This window comes from Perognathus longimembris, chromosome 20, assembly GCF_023159225.1.
Source record: "Perognathus longimembris pacificus isolate PPM17 chromosome 20, ASM2315922v1, whole genome shotgun sequence".
NCBI classification, from domain to species: Eukaryota; Metazoa; Chordata; class Mammalia; order Rodentia; family Heteromyidae; genus Perognathus; species Perognathus longimembris.
Genome location: NC_063180.1, coordinates 42758334 through 42781983, shown reverse-complemented (window position 1 = coordinate 42781983; position 23650 = coordinate 42758334).

Below are 23650 nucleotides of genomic sequence, written 5' to 3'. Positions count from 1 at the left end.
AGGTGAGGCCAGGGTCTGCAGAGCTAACGAGCCTCGAGCCGTCACAACGACCTGCTGCGTTAATCGTTCACTCTGTGGTTTGCTCATTAAGGTTTGTGCTGCCGCCCCGGTTAACAGGGAGAGGTGGCAAAGGGCTTTGGGAGTTCACAACCACCGCCGTGGCGGAGGCTTCGGAAAGCACAGGCCTGCAGAGCCGTGCGGCACCGCTTCGTCTGTGGGGAAACTGAGAACCAGAGAGGGGTGCACGCCGCCGAGAAGCAGTCAGTCTTCAACGCGGAGCAGGGGGCGCCCTCTCGTTAAGACCTGGGCAGGGGAAGGTGATTTTGAAACATCGCATAGCGTCCTCGAAGTTGGGTGAAATCTAGACCCTTGCGGGATGTCGACGTCCCAAGAAGTGACCCGCAGAGCGCAGTAAGAGATGATTTCTTCTCGGGAATGAGCGGAGCCCCGGGCCTGCCCCCCCCTCCCCGCCCCCCCCCCCGCCCCACGGCCCTGCGTGGCACACCACGCCTTCACTAACCGCTGGAGAGAGTCTGTAGACAAAACCGTGTGTGACTGCCTACTGTGCTGGAGAAGCGATGGTGTCCTCCTGTCAGCGAGCTCGGTCTTGGGGTTCGGAGGGGGGGAGGGCTGGGCACCGCTCCGGCAGGCAGAGTGGAATGCCTGTTTTCATCTCAGCTGGAATTGACTAATGCCACAGAGCAGTGACAATAAAACAGGTCATGGAAAATTTAATGGCCCGTGATCGGCAATCACTGAAATATTTATGTCGTCGCTGCCCTCCTCTGAATTCTCCACTGCTCTGTCTCTAGCGTTGCAGGCTGGGCCTGGGTGCCTACGACTGGTGCCCCAGGAGGCCAGAGGCTGCGGGGCTTCTGGGGGAAAAGGGAAAAGAGAAAGATGCTTGCAATCACTTGGCTTCGTCTCCTCGCTGCCAAACGAGGGGTTCCATGAGCAAACAGCAATCTCTCGAACCCCAGGACCGAAGTTACCGCCTCCCGTTTTTCCAGATGGCAAGCTAGGACTCCAAACTGCAAAGAGTCTCAGCTACACCTAAAGGCAAAAATAAATCAATCAATAAAATCCAACCGGGGATATAGACCGAGCACGCAGATTTTCACTCATCTCCATATAAAAATTCTATGGGGGGAAAAAAAGCATCAGAAGTTCAAGTAGTCTGTGGACGAGCAACACCGCATGGAGAATAGCCCGGCCAGGCAGCCCGAACCTTTTGGAATAAATCAGAATTTTGGACAATGAAGTCTAGAAAATGTCTCAGAATTGTGGTCAAAATGTCAAAGGGATGTTTTTAAACGCGGGGGGGGGGGAGAGAGAGAGAGAGAGAGAGAGAGAGAGAGAGAGAGGCACCATATCTTAGAAAGTCAATACCTAACACGCAGGAAATTCAGAAGAAAGTTTGGGCTACACAGGAGAGAAGTTTTAAGCAAAGGTTTCCCCATGAGGATGAAAAATGGAAATTGCAGGTTGATTGCGGACATCGCGGTATAAATGCAATTCTTTTGGTGTCACGTGACAGGGACTCAGAGAGCGCCAAGAAAGAACAAACAGTGGGTAACCTGCATCCGGGTCTGTACAGGGAGGCCTAAAAGTGGAGTTGCTCATTCATTCATTCATTCATTCATTTCCTTCTCTCTCTATCCAGCCCTGCTCCTGGTCTCGTTGGTCCAGGCTGACTCTAAGTATGGAGGCCAAGAAGAACTCTAGAAATTCCAGCCTGATTGGTCACCACCCACTGAGAGGAGATCTTTGTCCTGGCCATCCCTAACCTCACAGTATGACATCCTCCAGCCCCCTCCCCCCCCCCCCGCCCAGAGGCCCCCAGAAAGTTTCCTGACAATGAGGGGTGGACTACTTCAGCCATTAGCAAAAACTGGCCTCCCTGGCTTCTCAGCAGAAGGGTCCAGTGGGAAGCTGAAGAAGGTAAACTAAGAGCTCAGAATCCCCAAGTAAGGGGGCTGGTGAATTGCTTAGAAGGTTTTGGTGGGCAGGAGTTCTGGCGTGGGTCCCGACAGTTGCTGCCTTTTGCAGGTGGTCTCCCGTCCCCCCTCCGGGAGTGTGGCCTATGGGCACAGCCGCCCACACTGTTTCCGTGGCTCAAGATCACATCACCACGGTGTCTCCCGGGCCCGTGGCTCGCGTGGGCAGTCCACAGGAGTTCCCAGAGTCTACGTCCTGCCCCCGTCCTTCTACTCTTGCCGGTATGGTCTCGTGCCTCCGTTTCCCGGTAGCCAATTCGCGTTCTCGTTCGCCTTGGTTTGCGTCCACCGATCAGGTATTCGCTCCTCCCACAGGGTAGGCAGCCAGGACCAGGGAGAGAGACAAGCCCGGGTCTTAGGACTCATCCGGAGAACACGGTGGCTCCAGAGGCAGCAGCGTCGGGTAAGCTGGCTTTCGTGCCGCCCGCCTGTCTCACTGGAGCTGTGATGTATTGATTGGATAGTGGTGAGGCGGGCCAGGTGTCCATCACGCTGGTGGTGATATCGGCATGTCCCTGGGTGGTGAGGCTACCGCGTCCTCTCATAATACTGACTACGGCGGTGGCGTGGCCGGGCAGGCTGGGTGACAACGGCCAGGAGAGCATTGCCGAGGATTGATGACTACGCATACCGGCCATCAAGATACCGGCCAGCTGCGTCTTGATCTCGGTGACATCCCCGTTCGTTGGCGGTGGCGCTGACGTGGGTGGCGACCTTGGGGTGGCCCCGGGACACTGCTGCGATTCAGGGCGGCAGTCCCGGCTGTGTACGACCCGCAGGAAGCTCGCTCCGAACGCACACAGACCCGAGTTCAAATCCGAAGCCGGGCATCCGCTCCTGTGCGGCTTCCGCAAGTGGGCTCGGCCTGAGCGGAGCCTCGGTTGCCTGGTGCTTCAGCGCGAGTCCTTGGAATGGTGCGTGCTCTCTCAGATTGCTGTGAGGGTGGAGAAGTAGCAGCCAGGATGCAGAAGATGTTCGGTGAGATTGGCATGGCGCCGGTGATGCTGGTGAGGTGCTCTGGGGAGATGGTGGCGATGGATGGTCTGTTGGGGGCAGGTATGTATACGTGTGCACGTGCGCCAACACTGGGGCTTGAACTCGGGGCCTATGCGCAGTCCCTGAGCTTTTTCGGTCAAGGATAGTTGGTGCTCTACCACTTGAGCCCCACAACTCCATTTCCAGCTTTCTGCTGGTTAGTTGGAGACTTGAGTCTCACAGACTTGCCTGCCTGGACTGGCTTCTTCCCGTGATCTTCAGCTCTCAGCCTCCTGAGTAGCCGGGATTACAGGTGCGGGGCGCCAGCGCCCCGCCTGTGGACTCTCCCGATACGCGGTGAAAGGTCACGTATTGGCGATGTGGATCGCACAGCGATAAGCCTGTCGATGGTGAAGGCTGGCCGTTGTGCTCCCAGTTACCACGGGGGGCAGCGGCGCGGGCAGGGGTTCAGAGCGCTGGCGTTGGTGTCTGAGCGCGAGGGCCACGGGGAGCCCCCTCTGATCCACTCTCCTGCCGGGGTCACCCCAGGACGCTCGGAGGAGAGACACAGGCGAGCGTCCCCAGCTCTGGTGTGGATCCCTTTGCCGTGGGTACGCACGTGCGTGTGCGCGTGCGCGTGCGCGTGCGCGTGTGTTGTGTGCATGGGCGTGTTGGTGAGTGCGTGCTCGCGTGCTCATGTATATGCATGCCCGTCTGTTCCCTTAGGCATGTTTCCAAGAAGTGTCTACCAGACGAGCAACCGAATCGCAAAAAGCCATTTTGTGAGGATCCAGGCCCCCGGCGTCCTCCTGTCATCTTCCCCCCGCCCGCCCCCCGCCACCCCGACGGGCCGGGGATGGTCGGGGCCTGGCTGTGTGTGTGTGGACGGGGAGGGAGCGCCGGTCGGATCTGCCTCGTGTTCAGCGCCTGGTGTCCATCGCCGGCATTTCCGTCACGCCCTGCGATTGATGGCAGGCCGGCCCCAGCCACAGGGAAGGAGCACGTGACCTGCTCAATCGAGGGCGGGGATCCACGGCGCACGGAGTTATTAGGCAAGGAAGAGAAGGATGCTAAGTGCTGGGTAAGGGCTGCCTGGGAAAAACGGCCCGAGCGAGCGGGGGCCTCCTCCGTCTGTAGCTCCATAAATAATTACACAGCGCCGATACGCATCTGAGAGAGGAGACGGTGTGTTATTATTAACTAAACCGTGGGAGGGAGAGAGCGGCAAGCACAGCACCAGGCTTGAAAGTATGGGGGACGGGGTGGGGGGGGAGGGACCAGTCACTTCATGGCCCAGGGGCTCCCCTCCCCCCTTTTCTTTCTGGGTAGATGAGGGACCGGGTTCGAGGTCCAGCGGGGCTGTGGGGGGGGGGGCGGGCTGAGAGGCCCAGATCAGGTAGGACCACCCCACTGAGTCATCCCAAGTGAGGGTCAGGCCAGCCGTGACACGGTGATGTCCTCTCTGACCCCCCCCCCCCCCCCGCCAACACACACACACTGGGGTCCTCAAGGGGCTGGGGAGGAAGTACTGTACTCCACTCTTTAGCAGCTCTAGAAGAGAAGGGAGGCTGGCGGGGTGACCGGCGGTCGATCGCAGAGGCTGGGGAGCCCCCCGGCTCCGGCTCCCCGTGTCCGGCGTACGGAAGGCAGGACCCCGGGCTCCGACAGCGCCCCTCCCCCCTCCCCCAGCACAGAAAGCCCCCCCGGATCTGGAATTTCAGCGTGGCGGCACATTCTAGAACTAGACAAGGGCATTCAAGTGCCAACCGCTAAGTCCCTTGGAGCCCCCGGAGGAGCCGCCATTCATCGCGGAGCTGGGGGGGCCGGAGGAGGGGGAGGGGGAGGAGACCAGAATCTGAATTCCTGCACCCACCCCCCCCCAAACACTCCTCCCGGGGGGGAGCTCCCTCTGCCGCCCCCCCCCCAGCCCGGCCTCCCGCCTGCTGTGAGTTGAATCCGGTGCGATGGATAAGTCCTGCAGAGGGTCCCCCCCCCATCCCCGCCCCCCCGCCCCCCTCCCCCCGCAGTTCCCAGAGATGTTGGGTAGCTTCGGGGCGACCCCTGGGGACGCAGCCTCATTCTGGGGACACCTCACACTCTGTCTGGCCTGTTTTGTGTAAGTCGGATTGATCTAACAAGACTCTGGAGAGCTGACGTGATTTCTAATTTCGTTCTCTAGGTGAGCCGAGCGAGCGGCGGCGGCGAGGGCGGGGTGGAGGGAGGGCGGATCAGGGGGTGGGCGGGCGGCCGTGTCTGTTTATCTGCCTGATGGATGGCTACCCCGGCTGGACGCCCCTGCCGGCTACACCATCAGCCTTTCCCCCTTGGGGAGAGAAGGCGGCCTGTCAGATAGAGGAGAGGAGACAGCTGGCAGTAGAAGAAGGAGAAGCAGAGTCACCCCAAAACAAAACCCAGGCCTCCAATGAACGGAGGGGGGGCGGGGTGGGGGGGCGGAGAAGCCGCAGCAATTGGAGCAATTGTCTTTCAGAAGTGCCCCATTCACACCACATCCAGTCCCTCTTGTCTCGTCAGCGTTGGCTGGGCTGAGTGAGAGCCCAGAACATTCTAGGGCACTTGGCTACCCAAAGGAAAGGTGGGGCGTCCCTGTGGTTTGAAGCCTGCCAGGTGTGGTTATCTCTTCCCTGGATCAGCTTGCTGCGGGGGAGGGGGGGGGGGGGGGCGGGGAGGGAGCTGCGTAGAGCCATCGAGTCTCCAGGTCACTTGCCCGAGCCGCAGAGCTGCTGGAGACAGCGGTGAGGCTTCGAACTCGGGTCCCCGATGCTTCATCTGCTCCACGCAGGCTCCGGGGCCCGTGAGCAATCACCAGGTTGCCCATCCAAGTCCCGGGGTGATGGGGGGGGGGCGGGGACGGCCGGGTCGGTTCGTTCCTAAGGGTTCACTCGAATGCGGCCAGACACTGAACGTGGCTCCCGCCTGTCACCCTAGCGACTCAGGAGGCTGAGATCTGAGGACCTGGGTTCAAAACCACCTGAGGATTCCAGAAGCGCGAAGCCCCGCCCCCTGGGGTGTCCATCACCAGGGAACCCAGAGTAAACCCCATCCGGGAAGGGCAGAATGTGGCCGGGCCTCGGGAGGGGGCTGGGGACACCAGACGTGGGGGGGGGGGGTGGACAGTGGGGAATCCTGGGCGGAGCTGTTCCATGCCTCCACTCCACTCGTCGTGCTTCGGGGGACCCCCGGGCTGCCCAGGCTGAGGGCCGCACGCATTTACTCTCCGCGGAGTTTGTTCTTTCTAACAAAATCCAGAACCAGGGCCACCTGGGGTCCATTCTGCCCCCACCGCAGCCCCCCCCCCCCCCCCGTCCCCAAGGCCTGTCCTCTAGCCATGCCGGCCTCCTCCCGCCTCCTGCCGGCCGGCCGCCCACCACCTCTGTGGCCCTGACGCGATGGCCAGGCCGGGGGCTGGGTGCGGCCAAGGCCTGTCCCCGCTCAAACGCGTCCTCAGCAAGGACCGGTCCCCGCTGGGGAGGGACAAGGGGAGGGAGGGGAGGGGGGGAGAGCCGAGAGAGCCAGGAAAGGCCCGGGGCCCCACTTGAGGCAGGCATCTGCTCTCAAGAGCACCCTTCGGAGCTCCAAGTGGGGGAGCGTGGCCTTGAACATCCGGCCTCCGGCCCGCCCGCCAAGGGAGGGAGAGAGGGCGGGGGAGGGCAGCCCGGGGGGCCAGGAAAAGGAAGAAAGGAAGGGGGTCTGCGCCAAACTCAGCGAACAATCATTCCCCTCAGTCCCTGTAACGGTCATCTGACGCTGTGTGTGTGTCGTGTGTGTGTGTGTGTGTGTGTGTGTGTGCACGCGCGCCCGCGCCGGCCCTGGGGTCTGAACTCTGAGCCCGGCCGTAGTCCCTGAGCTCTTCGGCTCAAGGCGAGTTTCTCCCACTTTGAGCCACAGCTCTTACTTCTGGGTTTCTGGCGGTTCGTTGGAGATGAGGGAGTCTCACGGACTTTCCTGCCTGGGCTGGCTTTGAACCTGGAGCCTCAGATCGCAGACTCTCGAGTGTGTAGGATGACGGGCGGCGCCCGGTTCTGGTGCTCTTTGCCTTACAAAATGCCAGGGGTCGGAAGGAAGAGCAGGATGTTTTAAACGCCCCGATTGCTTGGACTCCAAGGGGCTCGGGGAGGGTGTTGTGGGGGGGTTGTGGTTGGGGGGGGGGCCTTGTGTCTGGCTGCCACCCCACCGGCGCCCCCAGCCGCAGCACCAGCCGGCTGACGGGCACTGAATGGTACCTCGGGGTCCCGCGCTCCTGCGGTGACAGCTGACGGTTGTGACTTATTTCCAAAGGGATCCACAGTGCGTGCCGTGCAAGCAAGCGGGGAGAACGCGGGAAGATCCGATGGGAAGCTGCGGGACTCGGGGGCGGGGGGGGGGGGCCCGGAGCCCCGCCCCGGGGAGGGGGCTTTCAACTGGAGGACAGAGAGGAAGATGAACCTGGAAAGGAGAAACAGACACATTCCCAGAGAAGCTCTAAATAATCCATGGGGGGGGGGGAGTTCCCTAGAACTGGGGGATCCCCCCCAAATTAACAAGTTGTAATTGCCCCACGTGCAAATAAGGAGGCCCCCGGGGGGGGTCAAGTCCAATGTAACAGGCGGAAACGATTGGGAAATGAATGCATGGGTACTAGAAATTCTCCAAGGATCCCTAGTTATCTTTCCCTCCTGCCCGCCACACCCCCAATAAAATCCCTTCTCCCCTCTCCTCAGACCCCCAGCCTGCTCCCCGGATGGTGGAGAGCCCATCAATCCCCAGGCCCAGAGTTGCAGGAGGCACTCCCACAGCCGCGAACGCGCACGCACGCACATGCACACGCACGCACGCGCGCGCCCACGTGCCTCCCTCTTGGAGGGTAAACGAGGAGCCGAAGGCAGAATTGTCTTCTCGGGGAGCAGACCAGGCAGGCAGTGGAGGCCGGGGGCCGTGTCCCGGGCCATGAGATCGGCTGCGCCGGTCGGTCCCCTTTCCCACGGAAGGGGAAAGCAGACCGGTGATGTCTGTCGTGAAGGACTCCGTGGGTCCTGAGGCGGACGGGAAGGGGGGGCTAGGTAAGTAGGGCTCGTGATTATGGCTGCCTTCGTGGACTGCCACCAGGCTGTCCCTTCCCCTTGTCACCTTCGCTTTGTTTGTTTGGGTGGTTCTGGTGTTTGAGCTCAGGGCCTTTGCACTCGCTACACCGGCACTCTACCACGTGAGCCCGCACCTCCAGCCCGGTTTGGGGCGGCTTTAGTGACCTCTTTTTTTTCCGGTAGAGCCTCCTGCTTGCTGCGTGGGGCGGGCCTTGAAGAGTGATTGTGACATCACTGCCTCCCGATGAGCCGAGATCACAGGTGTACTCCATCGCACCTGACCCACTTGTTGAGATGAGGGAATCTCAGGGATTTGTTTCGTGGCCTGGACTAGCCCCCGAACCTCCATCCTCCCATCTCTGTCTCCTGAGTAGCCAGGCATACTCCAAGATGTGGGCCTAGAAAGATGTGTGTGTGCGCGTGTGTGTGTGCAAGACTCACTCGTGTGATTAGGAAGCCCAGAAAGAAAGCCCGTCAAAAGTCCGCACGAGAACCCCGTGTTTCCGGCCTCCGCAGCAGCTTCCGGAATCCTGCGGGCAAATAATTTCTCTGCAGTCGATTTGCAGAAAAGCTGTAATTCAGGTCTGGAACAACCTGTGATTTACATCCCAGCCGGCGTCAGAAGATATTGTGCGGAGCCTTCCCCGGGCGTGCGCTGTGTGTTTGTGTAAATCTCTCTAACTCAAAATATCTCCCGCCGTTGACTGACAGCCCGTGTAATTTAGCAGAAGACTGAAAATTTAAAAAAAAAAAAAAAGCAAAGAAAAATCCCCGAGCGTGCAGAGGAATCATTAAGAAATCCAGCAACCCCCCCCCACACCACCCTTCCCTCCCTCTCTCCCTCCCTCCCTCCCTCCCTCCCTCATCCCAACGCCTGGGCCCGGGTTCCACACATGCTCCGGGCTGTTCATTTGGGAGTTGGAACCAAATATTTGTATTTAGATTTATTAAGTCATTATTCCGCCATTTGCTCCAATACGTTTTTATTAAAACCAGGCCTCACCTCCCGCGTTGGAAGCAGCGCCCGACTGACAGAAGCCCATCCCAGCCCCGACGACCGCTCCCTCCCCTGTCTCTACCTTCCGAGGGAGGCTCGTCTCCCCCCCACCCCCGCCCCCGCCACCCCGACCCTCCCCCCCGGCCCCCCCCTCCCCCAGTTTTCTGTCGCCCGTCTCGACGGCCCATCTGCCCGTCTTGAGAGGGCGAGAATCCCGGCGTATAAATAGACGGCGGCTGCCGCCACCACACGCGCGCCCCGCACTTTCCTGTGCTCAGCCCGGCCCCGACGGCCGTCTGGGACCTGGCGGGACAAGTCGTCATTTGCACAAGTCCCCCCCGGGCCCGGAGGCCGATCTCTTCGGGGGTGAGGGGTGGGGGGGAATGCCGTGCATAGTCAATGGCAAGACCCACAGCGGTGAGGTGCGCCTCTCAAGGTCACACAGCAAGGACGCCGACTCCCACTGAGGTCTGAGACCCACGGGACCCGCCCCTAACCCCACAGCTCACCGGGAGACGTCCGCCAATTCTCTCTTTTTTTTTTTTTTTTCCTGTTTGGTTTGAAAACGCTTTCACGACGATCCTTTCTTCAGGCAACTCTGAAGAGCCGTCGGGTCCATCTCTCTTTCCCAGACAAGCACGGTGAGACTCTGGAGAGGTCGCCGCCCGCGGGCCGGGGTCACGCAGCCCGCGTAGCGAACCTGGGCCGGCGCGCTGAGTCTCCACCCCGGCTGCCCGGAGCCTCCCCGGGCCTCCTGTTTTTCCACCGGCCTCCCGGGACGCTGTAATTGCGCCCGCTGGAAGAGGCCCAGGGCCGCCTCCCCCCCCCCACCCCGCTATCCCGCTCTGGGACTCTGCCTGATGGGGCGCCCCTCTCCTGCATGCTGGGGGCCTGGTTCCTTTGTTTGTCCTCCTCTGGGCCCTGCAAGTCACCCCCAGGCCCCTGGCGCGGCTGATGACACTGTGTCCCCCCGAGGATCCAGCGCCCTCTCTGGCTGTGCCCGATAATTGCCCAGCGTGGCAGAGTTTCCAGTGTGATTAGTGGCTTTCCGTCGGTGGCGCTCGTCGGGTGGGCGGGTGACGGTGTGTTTACCAGCAAGGCTTCCCCCCCGGGCCACTTCCTTCAAAATAGCCCTGGGAAGTGGGAAGGGGGGGGCCGTGAGGACCGGCCCTTCCCCCCCACCCCAACCAACTACTCCCCAGCTCCTCCTCCTGCCTCAGAATCTCCCCAGAGGCCTGGTGCCGTGGCTCCTGCCTGGAATCCTAGCGACTCCGGAGGCTGAGGCCTGGGTTCGATTCCCCAGCACCACATATGCAGAAAACGGCCAGAAGGGGCGCTGTGGCTCAGGTGGCGGAGTGCTAGCCTTGAGCGGGAAGAAGCCAGGGACAGTGCTCAGGCCCTGAGTCCAAGCCCCAGGACTGGCCAACAAAAAAGAAAGAAAAAGGTAAGAATGCTCCACTCGGGGCCCTTGACGTGGAAAGCAAAAGGCAGAGCTCTAGTGAGCCGGTAAACAAGCCTTGGGTGAAAAGTCAAAGGGTCGGCGCCCAGGCCCTGAGTTCAAGCCACAGAGCCGGCACACACACACACACACACACACACACACACACACACACACAATCAGTCATCAATCAGTCAATCCACAAGTAGAAAGCACCCTCCCTGAGAGCCCCACACCTGTCCTCAGTCCTGACCCTGACTCAGGGCGACCTTGGGCATCGCCATGTGACCTTGGGCTCCTGAGATGGGGACCCTGCCCTCCCTCGGGCCCTCCCTCCCGCTGGCCCGGGGTTTAGGCCTCCCAGCAGGTGCTGCCTAGCCTGGCCTTGGGTGTGCCGGGGTGGGGTGGGGGTGGGGAGCCCTCACGGGGTGGTGGTGGCCCTGACCGCCCCTCCTCCCCCCCCCCCCCCCCCCCCCCGGGCCGATGGCTCGGAGGACAGGTGAAAGACCCCAGGCAGCAGAGTGTCTCGAGCCACCCGACCGTGGACGGAGGGGCTGGAATGAGCTCGGGGGAGCCACGCCCAGCTGCGACTTGTGGGGGGGGGAGGGGTCGGCAGTCCTGGGCTGAGCTGCTCCCCCGGGGTTGCACAACACCCTGGCCGGTGGGTCGGAGCACCAGGTGCCCGCGGGAGGGGCCGGCCCTTCCTCTCCCCACTGCCCCCGGCCAGGTCACCGGGTGACCTCGGACCTGCCCCTCCTCTTCCGGGGCGGGGCCGAGGCTGGGCTCCGACATTGATTGACAGGAGGTCCCACCAGGCGCCTAGGCCCGGGATCAGAGCCCCCACGCTTGTCTTGTTCCTGACTCCTCCTCCAGCTTCCTGTCTTCAGGGCTGATCCAGAGGCAGCTGCCGCCTTCCAGCCCGCCCGTGGCCGTACCCAGCTGGGCCAGTGACTCACCGCCCTGCTTCCCACGTGGCTGGAGCCGGGCCGACCTCCCCCGGTGCTGGTTCGGCTCCGTCCGTCCATGTGGGGGTGCCGGCAGCCACCTGCCGTCCTGGGCCAGGCCCTGGGGCTCGGCTGCCCTCCACTGCCCTCCTCTCGCTGCCCACGTGCAGGCCCTGTTGGACCTGTGCCGGCTTGAACTCAGGGCCTGGGCGCTGTCCCTGAGCCTGGGCGCTCAAGGCTAGCCCTCTACCACCTGAGCCACAGCTCCACTTCCAGTTTGGGGGTGGGTCATTGGAGATGAGAGACTGGTGGACTTTCCCGCCTGGGCTGGCTTTGAACCGTGATCCTCAGATCTCGGCTTCCTGAGTAGCTAGGACGACAGGTGTGAGCCACCGGCGCCTGGCTTCCGTTCCATGTCCGTCAGCCCGGGATGCTGTAGAAGAAAGGGGACCAGGAGACGCTGTGTGCAAGTACCTGCGCCCCGTAGGTGCTGGCTGGGGCCGCTGGGGCCTCTGGAGCTCTGGGCAAGCACACACATGCACACAGATAAAGCAGAGCACATCACTGCCTCCGGTACTCTTGTGGGCACGCACGCACACACACACATATAAACAGGGAAGCCACCACCTCCGTGCTCTCATGTGCACACACGCGTGTGCACCCCATGCGCACGCTCGCATACATGTGCGTGCACACACGACCCCGTGAGGCGCCGACGCGGGAGCCGCCGAGCTCTCCTGCCCGGAAGGACTGGAGCATCGCGCCGTGCTGGGAAGCCAGGCTGCGCCGGCTGCTGGGGGGGGCATCTGGGGACGCTGGGGGCTACGTCCGGCCTCCCCGAAGCTGGACGGGAGAGGGAATGGAGCCCATGATCTCTAGTCAGAAGGGAGCCGGCGACCACGCCCCGAGAGGCCAGTGCCATGGGTACCCATGAAGACCCCCAGAATCCAGTGCCGTGGGAATCCATGAAGACCCCCCAGAATCCAGTGCCGTGGGAATCCATGAAGACCCCCAGAATCCAGTGCCGTGGGAATCCATGAAGACCCCCCAGAATCCAGTGCCGTGGGAATCCACGAAGACCCCCCAGAATCCAGTGCCATGGGTATCCACGAAGACCCCCCAGAATCCAGTGCCATGGGTATCCACGAAGACCCCCCAGAATCCAGTGCCATGGGTATCCACGAAGACCCCCCAGAATCCAGTGCCATGGGTATCCACGAAGACCCCCCGGAATCCAGTGCCGTGGGAATCCATGAAGACCCCCCAGAATCCAGTGCTGTGGGAATCCATGAAGACCCCCCAGAATCCAGTGCCGTGGGTATCCACGAAGACCCCCCAGAATCCAGTGCCGTGGGTACCCATGAAGACCCCCCAGAATCCAGTGCCGTGGGTACCCATGAAGACCCCCCAGAATCCAGTGCCGTGGGTACCCATGAAGACCCCCCAGAATCCAGTGCTGTCGGTACCCATGAAGACCCCCCATAATCCAGTGCCATGGGTATCCATGAAGACCCCCCCAGAATCCAGTGCCGTGGGTACCCATGAAGACCCCCCAGAATCCAGTGCTGTCGGTACCCATGAAGACCCCCCAGAATCCAGTGCCGTGGGTACCCATGAAGACCCCCCAGAATCCAGTGCCGTGGGTACCCATGAAGACCCCCAGAATCCAGTGCTGTGGGTACCCATGAAGACCCCCCCAGAATCCAGTGCTGTGGGTACCCATGAAGACCCCCCCAGAATCCAGTGCTGTGGGTACCCATGAAGACCCCCCAGAATCCAGTGCCGTGGGTACCCATGAAGACCCCCCCCCCGAGGCCGACTCCTCACCTTGAAGGATGGGCAAGAGTTCACAGGGCAGAGAACAGAGGGCAAGGCTGGAGGCCCCAAGGACTGGAGCAGGGGGTGCAGGCCTGGGCTGGCTGGGGACAGCCATGCCCCCCACCTCTCCCTTTGGGGGGAACTGGTTAGGTGAGATCACCATTGGCAATGCAGGCAGCAGCCCTTGCCAGCAGGGGGCGCTCTGATGTCCCCTAGCTCAGGTGCTGCTGCTAGCCTCTAAGTAGGGGGAGGGGTGCACAGGGAGGGGTGCCAGCCTCTAATGGGGGCAGGGGAGGGGTAAGGGGGAAAGCCCGCTGTCCAGCCATGTCCTTGGAGGACCCTCCCAGTGAGATCCAACTCCTCCATTGTGCTGAGGAGGAAACGGGGGCGGAGGAAAAGAAGGCGACTTGTCAAAGGCCCGAGCCTCAACGCCTGGCTTCGGCCTAAGGGCTCCTCCATAGGTGAATGCTGCCGCCACCCTCAAAAACAGAGGCCTTTAGCCAGGCACCCAGGCTCACCCCTGCAATCCCAGCTACTCAGGAGGCTGAGATCTGAGGATCGCAGTTTGAAGCCAACCTGGGCAAGAAAGTCCACTTGTCTCCAACCGACCAGTAAAAAGCTGGCGGTGGCGCTGTGGTTCAAGTGGTAGAGCGTTAGCCTTGAGTGATAAAGTTAAGGCACAGTGCTCGGGCCCTGATCTCGAGCCCCAGGACTGACATAAAAGAGAAAACAACAGATGCCGATCCCCCTGCAGCGCTGGGAGGCCTCGGGACAAGGGCCTGGCCCGCGTGGCTGTCATTCCGCCCCCGGATGAGGGACTGACCTGAACATCTGTCCCTCCTGCTCTGCCTGCTCTGGCCCTGGGACCCCCCCCCGCGCCCCCTTCCGCCACATGCCCACCCTGCTCTTGGCCCCTACTGGGCAGACATGCCAACTCGTTTCCAGATCTGCCCCCTCTCCGTGGCCAATCTGCCTTCCCGGCCGACGGACTCCTGTTTGTTTTGGGATTTGAACCGGAACCGGAATTTGAACTCAGAGCCTTGCAACCCGCTAGGCCGGCCCTCTACCGCCGAATCACACCTCCGATTCTCTGTGGTGGGCTGGGTTATTGGGAGATGGAGTCTCGCTTCTGCCTCCCTGGGGTGGGAGAGGCAGATGGAGCTGCGGTCCTCGCAACCTTGGTCTCCCGAGCAGAGTCCCGAAGCTCGGGCCCCACCGCCTCACGCCCAGACGCTTGAGGTATTTCTAGGGACTGCAATGAAGGTCAGACTACAAACACAGGCAGCCCTGAGAGCAAACACAATAGGCCTCCCACCCACTTCCCCAGCTGAGAACCCGGCCCTGACACCGAGGCCGCCACCGGAACCAGGGCTGAGGCACCCAGCCCCGCACGGCTCGCTCCTCGGCTCCTCCTCGAGTCAGAGGAGTAATTACAGAGTCACCGGGGAGGGGAGGAGAGACGTGCGGTCGCACAGGCTTGCGGGCTGGCCGCCACCCCTCCTGGGCTTCCCGGCTAGGGTGCACTTAGCCACAGAGGGCACCGAGGCCACGCCAGGGCGGGGGGGGGGGGGGAGGGGAGGGCCGGATCCTCCCCATTCTTTGGCTCTTGACATTGGATTTTTCAGCTTTCTGAACAGGCCTTCCGGGGCTGTGTCTGCAATTTGTAGGATCTGATAAGACACCGCTTCCAGGCTCAGAAGAGGCTGAACTTTGAATCGCGTTCCACACAAGCCTGCTTGGGGGGGCAGGGGGGAGAGGCCACCGGAGGGGGAGCCCGGAGGGGGAGCCCCATGGTGCATCGTGCCCCCCCCCAATCTCCATGGCTGGCAGCTCCTCCTCCGTGGCAAATGATAGAATCCAACGGTAGCCCGGGACCCAAGGCCGGTCGACGCACAGACAGGAACCCCGAGGTCCCCCCGGGCGGCCCGAGGGCGCCGTCCTTGGACAGGACCTGCTCTTGCCCCCCAGTCTTCCCAGAGGTGGCCATCGCGGTCACCGCGACCGTCACGAGTGGAATGCACTGACACCAGAGAGGAGCATGGAGTCGGGGGGGGGGGGCGGGGAGGGGAGGGACGTGCTGGTGTCCAAGGCCCGGGTGATGGGGCCGCAAGCCAAGGATTGCCTGCAGCCAGCCGCATGAGTGGCTTCTCCCCTGCACTCCGGGGGGTGGGGGGGGTGGATGGGGGCGGGGAGCAGCTCTGTGGACCCGTGACTCAGGTCAACCCTGTGACACTGGTTTTTTCCCCCTTCTGACCTCCAGGGCTGTGAGACCATACATTTCTGTCCTCAGGCCGTCGAGAGTGTAGTGATGGGTTACAGAGGTGGGGGGGGGTGCGGGTGCAAATCCTGCTCACACATTCCCTCTCCCAAGACCAGCTGCGGTCCGCTCCGGTTCAGCCGCAACGCTGGCTGCTTGGCTGTTTTCATCGACGAGAGGAAGAAACAGCGTGTCTCAGAAAGCCCAACCGATTTACCTAGTGGCCCTGGGCCTACCAGCCCGGCTCCAGAAAGTTCCCCCGTGTGTCTGCGCCTCCCTCCCTCCCTCCCTCCCCGTCTCCAGGGCAGCCAGGAAGATTCTAGAAACACACAGGCTGGGGGTGGGGGGTGGGGCGGGCCAACCCACAACTCTCTCTAATTACCAACTAGGCTTACGGGAGGTGGAAGTGGTGGTCAGGGCTTCCCCGTGGCCGAGGGGAGGCTGCAGGTGGGTACACACGTGTGCATGGATGGACATGGGTGTGCGTGTGTGTGCAGCGTGTATGTGCGTGTGTGCGTGTGTGTTGTGATGGGCCTGTGTGTGTGGACACGACGCCTTTATTGAGCCTGGGAGAGCAGAGTTCACGTTTAGGAGTCAGGCGACAGCGCTTGAGCCCATGCTAAACTTTAATCTGGGGGTGCGGGGGGGGCGCGGGAGGGTTCCCGCCTGGACCCTCTCCGAGATGACGGGCCCAGGCCCCTCCAGCCTCAGTCTCCCCCTCTGGGAGCAGTCTGCACAAGGCCAGCCTGGAGGACTCTGCTCTAGCCGGCCGGGTGTGGGCGTGAGCTGGATACGGTGAGGGTGCTAAGGCCACACGAGTTCGAGGCGCAGGGAGCCTGTCACCCCGCGATCCTGGGCCTGGAGCGCTTCGAGAACTCCATGCGTGCTTGCCCGAAGTCTCCCCTTCTCCCTCCTTCCCCTCTCTGTCCCGCTCCAGGCCCCATCCTGGGAGGGGAAGGGGGGTGGGGGGGGAGGAGCAGGGAAGAGTCCTGGCAGCCCGGGCTGTAGAGGGAGGGAGGGAGGCCGGGAGGGGGGGGGGTCCTGGGAGCAGGAGGAGAGGGGGAACAAGATTAAAAACGCCATAATGAGACCACAGCAGCAACCCTGTCATTATGTTCCCAAATTGAATCAGAACAGCTTCCCGCAAGCCCCGTGGGGCTCCGCCTCCCGGGCCCACGCCGGGCTTTCCGCAGCACCCCGGAGTCCTGCCGGACAGCGCCGCGGGGGCTGCCGGAGCCCAGCTGCCCGGAGGAAGGGCGCCGGCCACAGCCGGGCACTGCTGAAGCTCCTGGGCAGAAGATGAGGCCGGGCCGGAGGCCGCCCCGGGCCCCCGGCGGAGAGCTGTGTGTCTGTCCCCGCGAAGCCGCTTCTCTCGGTGTGGCCGTCCAGTGTCGGCGTTAGGTTTGGAGACAGCGTCTCCCTGTGGGTCCGTCCTGGACTGGATGTGTGTGTGTGTGTGTGTGTGTGTGTGTGTGTGTGCACGCCCATGCTGGGGCTTGAACTCTGGGCCTGAGAGCCATCCCCGAGCTCCTTTTGCTCAAGGCTGGCGCTCTACCGCCTCTTTGGGTACTTAGGTGGAGAGATGAGAGGCTCACAGACTTTTCTGCCTGGGCTGGCTTTGAACCGCGATCCTCCCATCTCAGCCTCCTGAGTGGGTCGCTGTGGTGACGGTTGGACCCCCGGCATCTGGACGCCGACACGCACACAGACAGCCTCAGCGCAGGCAGGGCTTGTGCCCAGGCCACACCCCAGCCCTCTCCTGCTAGGGCCTGGGGGGGGGGGGGCTCTTCACCCACCTGAACCTCACTGGGAGAATGGACTCCGCCTGTCACCCCCACTTCCCAAGCCCGAGCGTGGCTCGGGAAAGTCAAGAGACCTTCTTGAACAAGGCGGTTTGTCGTTTGCTCTTAAGAGAGTAAAACAAGCACTTACTTCCTAAGGATACAAGGTAGAGAGCCCTAAGGACTGTTACGGAGGCCTAGAGAAGGGGGAGAGGAGAGGAGGGGGGTGGGGAAGGGGAGGGAGGGAGAGAGACTGTGTGTCTGTGTATCTGTGTGTGTTGGAATGTCCATGTTGTGTGTCTGTCTGTCTGTCTGTCTGTCTGGCCAGGTGGGGTGGGGGCAGGGGAGGATGGGGAATGGAGGCAGGACACAGGAGGCCCCCGGGGGGGGGGAGGGGAGGGCAGGGGTGGGCACCGTGCCCTGCGGCAGAGCTGCCCACTCCGGGCGGGCTGGCTCTGAGGCCTTGCCCCTCTGCCCGGCTTGGCAACCCGGCCTCGGGGCTGCGGCTCCGGGTTCCACGTGGGCCTCGGGGCGGCTGCTTTGGCTTCTGCGGACCCCAGCGTGGACGCTGATGGACGGGGGGTGCTTTTCATCCAGGGCGGCACCCCAGATCTCCACCCGCCCCCAGCCAAGGCCCCCTTCCTCTGCGCCCAGGAGGCCTGGGCCCCGCCCCTTGCCCGCACCCCAGGCAAAGGCGGCGCCGGGCTGGTGGTACTGCAGCTCGGCTTCCGGGAGGGGTGGGGGATCGGGTGGCTCAGTTTGGAAAACAAAGGGTCAGGCGCAGCCGAGGACGCTGTCACTGATTAATTTACCCCCCCGGCTAATAAGTGGCAGAGCCGGGACTTGTGTCAGGCTGCCCGAGAAGGCAGCGGGGCCCGGAACGCCCTGTGACCTGACGGGGTGCAGGCGCCATCGCCAGTGACGCGGACCAGATCTGTGCAGCTGCTTGTTTTGACTTTTGTTTCCCACAGCTCCCTTTGGGTGGGGCCCCCGGGGCTGGGTGGAGCACCCTAGAAGTACCCCCGGGCATGGGGTCAGAGACACAAGCTCTCAGAAGGTGCCAGCTGGAGGAATTGGGGCTCCGGCACCTGCTCCGTGCGCTGGAGCCTCTGTCGCGGAGGGAAGGCCGTTTCCCACGCGAGGCCTCGGTTTCTCCCGCTGTGAAGTGGGGACCGTATTCAAATCCCGCCTCTCTCCCAAAGTTGGGAGGAGTATTCCTGCCCTGGTTTGAGCTCGGCTTTGCCAAGGAGATGTCTGACCTGCCTGGGTTCTGAAGGATAGGTGGAAGTTCTCAGTTAACGGGGGGCGGTCAGGATGCCGGGCACAGTGGCGCAATCGGTGTGGCTTTGAGCGAGCTACCTCGCCTTTCTGGGCCTCCACTTGGGTCAAAGGGAGCAGGCACTGTCTCGTCTTGGGGTGCTGGGGGCGCCGGGCAGGTGAGGCCAACGCAGAAGACCTGGTGGCGGGTTCCCTTTGCATCCTGTGAGCTGGCCTGGATTCCACCTCTCTCTCTCTCTCTCTCTCTCTCTCTCTCTCGAAAGACCAGAGAGGCAAAGGTTTGCCCAAGAGCACACAGCCAGATCCAAGGTTCAAATCCAGGCAGCCACGTTCCCTAGCCTGAGCCTCAGAATGACACACAGATCCTAAAGACGGTGATGGCGACGCAAGACCTTCACAGAGGCATGGCCAGGTGCTTTTTATTCCGGGGAGGTGGACGTCGTTCAATGTTTGTATCAGAGGCTCACGGGAGAGAGGCTACGTGACTGCCTTTTAAAGAAATGGGAAACGACCTCCTCCCGTTACTCGGTCTCGTTGGGGATTTTTGGGGTTTGTTTTAGGGCGGTGCTAGAGTTTGAACTCAGTACCACTCGGTACAAAGTAGGAGATTAAGCGCCAAGAACAGGCGGCATCCTCCTACCAGAAGACCAAGTCTGTTGTACGAAGGTATGGGAAAGCAACGTATCCCAGGGTACCCCAGTGCTATCACACGAGTGTGAACGGGGGAAGTCAGCCCCAAAGCCCAGCTCTGCGTGTGGTGGAGCAAGACAGGTAAGTCAAGTCCAGGAGGGCAGGTAGCTCCACAGGCAAAAGGGAAGGTGTTACTGATTAACTGTTGTTGGGCTGGTTAGCTATGTAGAAAATTAAATGAATTCAGATCTTCACATGATACCGGATGCCAACAAAAATCACAGTGGATTACAAAAAAAAAAACAACACAAAAAAACTAAACATAAAACGGCAAGGCCATAACAAGCTAGAAGTAAACAAAAATAACTACTTAGCAGCCTGTATATGAGGCTGGGGTGGTGGGGAGGGGGGAATGGGGGGGGCTGAGAAAGGTGGGGAGGCATGATCTATCAGGACAGGAGACTCGCTGACACAGCCAGGCAGGAAACTGGAACCTTCCACACTCACAGCAATTGAAATGAAGCTGAAAAGGTCATCACCAGCCAGAAAAATAGTTGTAATAATTAAAAAAACAAAACAAAACAACAACCACGGAGCACACGGCACTGGTGGCTCTCGCCTGTCATCCTAGTGACTCGGGAGGCTGAGCTCTGAAGCTCGCAGTTCCAAGCCAGCTTGGGCAGGAAAGTGTGTGAGACTCTTTATCTCCAATGAAGTACCAAAAAAAAGTCAGAAATGGGGGTGTGGTTCAAGCGGTAGAGCACTAGACGTGGGCTAAAATGCTCGGAGACAGTGCCCAGTTTAAGCCCCGGGATCAGCGCAAAAAAGTATCTTGGTCAAGGCTCCTACTGCTCTATGTCTGCTCTCCTAGTTCACTGTGTGATCTGCTCTGTTTCTATCACTGTCTATTCCTGTCTGTCTGTCTGTCTGTCTGTCTCTTCTCTCTCTCTCTCTCTCATATATATATACATACACCCCTCTGGCTCTGAGTCTGGGTTGTTTTTTTTTAATACCCCAAGCTGTGCTCTGATTGGTTATCCCTTATGCAAATGAGGCATGGAACAACTGACCAATCAGAGGACTGAGTCATAATGGGTCTGCAGACCTGAGACTGTAGTTCTCAATTAGGTCTGGCTTTCCCACCCGCCTCCCGCCCCAAGGAAGACAACGAGGAGCTAGGAAGGATGTAAGCAGACCTGTTCTGTTCTCTCCTGCTGGGATTTTTGAAACAATCTAGCATCTTCCACACTCTGGCCTAGCTCCACCAAGCCAGCAACACCTCCCCCTGTGGCCTGGGCCCTGGCCCATCGACATAGCACTTTAGGTCCTTAACTAAATGTACCCTTCAATATTTCCATGCGTGCACACAGCACGCTTTGCACAAATTCTCCCCCCTTCTCTTCTCCCTCTTTCTAGGCAGGTTCCATTACACTGACTTTTTGCATGTATGTAATATACATGTATGCGCAGGTGCCTGTATGCTCGGGTATGCGCAGGAACGCATGTGCAAACACACGGCTGCATTCTCTCATGTGTGCACACAGAATGCATAGATGTACAGACGCGTCCACCTGTGTGCCCCGGCACACATGACCTGAGCCCACGTGCCCCTCCGTGACAAAGTCTCCTCCTCTTTGTGGTGAGCTAGGCAGGGCCACCCGGGGTTCCCTGCCTGTAGGGGCCGGGAGGGGGCTGGGCAGGCCGGAGAGGGAGCCCAGCTTTCCAGCCCCCGTTCAGGGCCCGCCGCGGTGCCGCTCTAGTGCTTCCCGTATGATGAATGGGGTGTGTGTGGCTTGCTGATCACCTCTGTTCCCTCAGACAGGCCGGGATTTACTACCTGGGAAACCTCGGGGACCCACGGGCCCTGAATCAACCCGCCGGAGCCCCTGGTGGGCACTGTGTGCGGGCTGCCCCAGGGAGCCGGGCTTCATCCCCAGAGCCCTTGGAGGGGGCCGCTGCCCTTCCACCCAGAGCCCGGCCTTGCGGAGCCAGCTGCACCAGCCTGGCCTGTTTGTGGAGGGCTCTCGTCATGGTGTGTGTGGAACCTTGGCACATTCCAGGCCAGGGGGTGGGGGGAGGGGAGAGTGGGAATGGGGGAGAGGGGCTCGGGAAGGAGGATCTGGACGCTCAGGCCCGGGCCCGCCTGAGAATCGCCGGGGGAGCTCTCAGAGACAGAATTTCCATCCCCTGTCCCTGGAGGGCACCCCGGAAACAGCTAGGGGTGGGGGTGACTTTTTTCCGTGAACATTTATGGAATGGAATTCTCACTTAATGGCTTTGTGCTGCCCGGCAGAGTTTTTGAGAAGAAATTCCAGTCGTTAAGGAAAGCCCCGGGCAGATTCTGGGAGGCCCAGCCTACAGGCTAAGGCTCACCATGGGTGGGGTGGGGGGGGGTGGCCTGGTAAAGGCCAGAGACAATCTGTCACCCAGCCGTCCTGTAGCCATGGCCCCCAGGGGAATGACGGTTTGAGTGCTGCCTGTTCAGGTGAAGAAACTGAGGAATAGAATTGCCCCCAGCTACCTGGCCAGCCACCCCAGGGCTGGATTTGAACCAGAACTCACAGTAGTCTTTTCCTGGGGACTCCCTGAGGAATCCCCTCTCAGCATTCCCTTCCTGCCCACCGGGGCCTGAACTGGCAAAAAGGGATTTGTTCGGCGCACAGCCCAAGACTGTGTCCGTCAAAGCACCTTCAGAGAGCAGTGGGCAAACTGAGTGGAGACATTCATTGTTGGCTGGGGATGGGGGGGAGGGGGAGGCGGGGGGGAGAGTCCCCTCTGCCTCTCCGCACCTCCGTCTCTTCCAGGGAAAGTATATGTATATAACGCGCTAGAGTAGACTACCAGCTCTGAGCAGCAGCTAAGCAGAGTCATTACACCTCGACGAGAGCTGGTAGTGAGCCAAAGCCAGATTGCGGCCCCTCCAGGATGCCTGGGAAGGGTGGATGGAGTCACAGGTTTGTTTTTCTATTCCACCTCGATGCCTCCCCCGGCATTGCTGTTCCGCAATAAGGGAGTCTGTTGTGAGCAAGGTGAGGTTGTTTCGTGACTGCTCTGCCCCACTGGGCTGCTGTTTCATCACTTTAGTCACGGCGAGGGACCCAGCCACTTCCAGGAAAAGGTGTGGGGGGAGGGAAGTGGGGAGGCAGGGCGCCGAGGCAGGCCTTTGATTCCCATTCTAAGGTTGACTTGGTCGTGAGATCAATGTTCTCCCTGTTTTCTTTCTCTGAAAGGTTTCCAGTTTCCGTATTGTCGGGGACAAAAGGTCACAGGAGGTTACCAGGTGTGAAAAGTATCCCCCCCCTTCCCCGAGTCTCCTGGGGGGGGGACAGAGAGCCGAGGTAAAATGCTGGCCTGGTGATACAGGATGTGTTCCTCGGGGGTTTAAAAATCATCGGGGGGGGGGGGGGGTCCACATTTTAAGTCAGACGGAGCCCTCACCCCTGGGGACCACGGGGGCCCGGTGGTGCAGACAGAACCGTGGCCAGCCTCCACTTCAACAGGAAGGCACCATTCCTTGCCTCGGTACCAGTAGTACCGGGGGACACCAGGTCCGACAGGTGCAGCGCAAGAATCCAGCCCCCTTGGGCTCCACACCCCTGGACGCCGGAGGGGCTGGGCCTGGGCCTAGGGGCGGGGCTGGGCCCCTGCATAAGTGACTGCACCGCGTGTACCCACATCTGGATGTGCCAGATGACAGCCCGGGCAGTGTTCCGGGTGACGCCTGGGGTCGCTGATGGCTTTTCCGGGTGCCCAGCGGCCCCCGGGGGCGCCCGTGTTTCACAAGTCAGCAGGAGCCGCGCACAGACCTCCCGCCTGGCCCAAGCTCGGGCTGATATTTTTACCAAATGTCAGCATGGTTTTCAGGAAGGCTCGGGGCCTGGCGCGGGCCTGTGACTCACGGTGGCTTGCCAGGGAGCTGTAAACAGGCCTCTGATTAATGGGTTCCTCCATGGCTGGGCCTGAAGCTCAGACTCGCCTCCGTGGCCTCCCGGGCAGACACCTGAGGACCACTTGGCCGGGCGGTGGGGAGATTTGTGCAGCATCTTTGCCCTGCAAAGGGAGCTGCCGACCTCCTCCAACCCAGGGTCCCCCCCCCCCCCGACAAGGCGGGCCCCTCCCTCGGCCAATGCGTGAACGGAGTTGGCTGGTGTCCACTTTGACTGCGGGAGGCTTGGAAATGCCCCTTCTCTGCACTAAACCCAGCCGGGAGCCTTCTTCCGACGCCGGCTCGGAGGACCTGCGGCCCGCTGCCGGCCCGAGGAAACCCAGAATGGTCTCTGTGAACGCCGGAGGCAGTGGCGGGGGGGGGGGGGGCAAGGATCTGAGGGCGATGGAAACTGATGGAAACGTGGGGGCCCCACGGAACAGGGGGGCCCTGCTGTTTGACTGTGGGCTGCTCTCCTGTCCACCCTGGACTCCCCTGCGGAAGGAAAGTGCCCCGGCCGTGTTTAGGTATT